The sequence below is a fragment of the Camelus dromedarius genome, chromosome 4 (assembly GCF_036321535.1).
Source record: "Camelus dromedarius isolate mCamDro1 chromosome 4, mCamDro1.pat, whole genome shotgun sequence".
Lineage (NCBI taxonomy): Eukaryota > Metazoa > Chordata > Mammalia > Artiodactyla > Camelidae > Camelus > Camelus dromedarius.
Window position 1 is genome coordinate 9,514,171 of NC_087439.1, and position 2,990 is coordinate 9,517,160.

Consider the following 2,990-nt stretch of genomic DNA (forward strand, 5'->3'; position numbering starts at 1 on the left):
ATTAAGGTTCTCGCTGTGGCAGCGAGGTATGGGCCATTAGCAAAAGCCACAGGAAAGCAATTTCAGAGGGCGGGCGGGGTGCAGGTGGGAGCCTGATAAAATGGAAAACCTGAAGTCATCCTGAATGTTGCCTTGAGGAAACTGCCCCCAGGCAATCCCATTCTGTCAACAGAATGTTCCACTTGAGTGAAATCAAGACAGGTGAAATGTTTCACAGTGCGGTCTCACAGGGCGGGAGGCAGGAAGTGAGGCATTCTGGGCGAAGTGGGCTGCCCCAGGTCACCCAGCACCCGTTCCTAATGTCTAGTAAACTTTGATGGACTATGAAGAGACTGAAAGATGTAGTCCCCATCCTCAAAGAGTTTACGATCTGGCCAAAGAATCAGGCTTGTGTGGAGACATTCATAACAGAGAGAGAAATAAAGCAATTCCTGTTAACCAGGGATGGCTGAAGACCAGAAAAAGCAGCTGAGATGTGTTTCTCCTTGGAGTAGCAGCTCTCCTGGGGAAGAGGAACCAGTGAGTACTCCAGCGACTGCCCGGGGGAGGGGACACCCCAGGGGAGAGGCACAGCACAGCTCTGTCCCCTCATGCCACCTTCTCCTGGACTCGGGGACATGGGAAGGGTGCCTTGACTCATCAGAACCAATCCTGATGTGCAGCCTTTCCTTCAGGAGCCAGCACATTCAGGTAAGACTCATTCAGGTGCCAAGAGTAAGGGGGTGGAGATTGAGCTAACTTAGAAAACAGTGCAGATCACCCAACGTGACAACCTCATCTTTGCTCCTAGCTCTCCCTCCCCCAGGAGCCCTTTTTTCCTGGTCCTGCCTTATATCCGTGCAGTGGGCACCATGTTGGCTTCACCAGGAAGGCCCCCAGGCCAGGACACTCTCCTCCAAATCTGGATCAGAGTAGGAGATGCTTTTAGAGGAGAGGGTTTCCTGCCCATACTTCAGGGCTGGCTTCTTCTCCAAGGAGCCACCTGGGAGAACCCCAAAGTGACCACCCCCTAGAAGGAGGTCCTACCTGCCCACAGGGTCACAGTCATGGCCTCAGCAAACAGCCACACCTGCACACAGCACCAGGGTTGATAAGAGGATATACTGACGTGCAAAGCCAGAGGTGAGCAGGTGCGGGAAAAAATATTCTTTTTTTACCCCCAATACTTGTGTTGGAACCAGGAGATTGTCTTTCAAAGCCACTAATTCAAACTGCAGAGAAGAATACTGCCGTTTTGCCATCTTTCAAGGTGGAAACACAACATCTCTTGGTCCCTCTCCTTCAGATCCAGTTTAGACCCCTCTCTCTGGCTCTCGAAACCTCCGATGGCTCCCCTGCTGCCCTCCACCACGTCCACTCTGCTGCTCCCCAAAACCTCTTCCATCTCCAGCCAAGCTGACCTCATGGCCATTATCCACCTGCACCTGTGATGGGTTGGGTGCAGTCCTCGACCCAGGGAGCAAAGTCAAGTGCAACAGGACCCCGCCTTTAGAGAAATTCCATCAGTGAGGAAGACGCACAGGAGAGCCAGGGTCTGCACACACGGGAAGGGCGGGAGTCCTGTGTGCAGGGAGAGGGCACTGGACCTTCAGACAGGAGGAGAGCACCATCCGAGCCGAGGGATGAAGTCGGAGGAGTAAAAAACAGCATGGGCCGTTCAAAGAGCCGTGGTCCCTTTAGAGAAGCAGGAGCAGCAGATTCAAGGGTGGGTTGGGACGAGATGGGGTTACATGCCCGGCACCAGCCAGCCCACCGAGGAGCTGGTGAGCCAAGTTGAGGAATCCTGAAGCCAATGAAACCCCCCAATGGTTTAAGCAAAGGAAGACGCATTTCCCTCTCCAGGGAGGCTGGGAGGGGAGGGGCGCAATCTGAAGGCTGGTTCTGGGACAACCACAGTGGTCCTGGTGAAGATACCCTGGCCGGCAGGAGGGCAGGGAGCCCGGCCTCTGGAAGAGGAGGGTGGACGTAAGCAGCATTCAAGAAGTCAATACGCAGCATTTGGTGACTATTTGTGGCAAAAAAAAAAAAAAAAAAAAAAAGCAGGCTAAAACTCAGGTTTGAAGGAAAGGCAAGTATGTTTATGCTCATTCCTTCCTCTGAGCCTTGACCCAGTGGCTCCCCAGCCTCAAGTGCCCCCGCTCTGTCCTCATCCACCAAGCAGAGAACTGCTGTCACCTCCTCCAGGAAGCCATCCCTAGCATCTCCAGGAGCAAGCATCCCTGCTTGCTCCTTTCTGGACCACACGTTGTCAATCAAGGAACCTGAGCGAGGGTCCCTGGCACTTTCCTCCCTGCTCCACGTGCCTGTTCAGCGTGGCTCCCTGGTGGGGACTGTGGGGCCAGGTCCCCCCACCCTGCAGTGTTGCTCCACATCTTCCTGAGAGATCAGCATCATCTCATCCCCTCCTGCACGTACGAGTGCCACACAGCAGGCTCAGTGGATGCAACGGTAACTGGCTCTCAAACTGTCATCACGGTTTGAGAGCCAGGTATGGACCAGACAGCATGTTAGGATGGGAGTCTATCTGTTTATCTCTCTATCTGTTGTCAGTCTGCCCGTCTGCCCAGATAGATAGATAGATAGATAGATAGATAGATAGATAGATAGGTAGATAGATAGATGGATAGATGATAGATAGATAGATAGATAATAGAAAGAAAGATAAATAATAGAAAGATAGATAGATAATGGATGGATGGATGGATGGATAGATGATAGATAACAGGTAGGTAGGTAGGTAGGTAGATAGATAGATAGATAGATAGATAGATAGATAGATAATAGAAAGAAAGATAAATAATAGAAAGATAGATAGATAATGGATGGATGGATGGATGGATGGATAGATGATAGATAACAGGTAGGTAGGTAGATAGATAGATAGATAGATAGATAGATAGATAGATAGATAGATAATAGAAAGAAAGATAAATAATAGAAAGATAGATAGATAATGGATGGATGGATGGATGGATAGATGATAGATAACA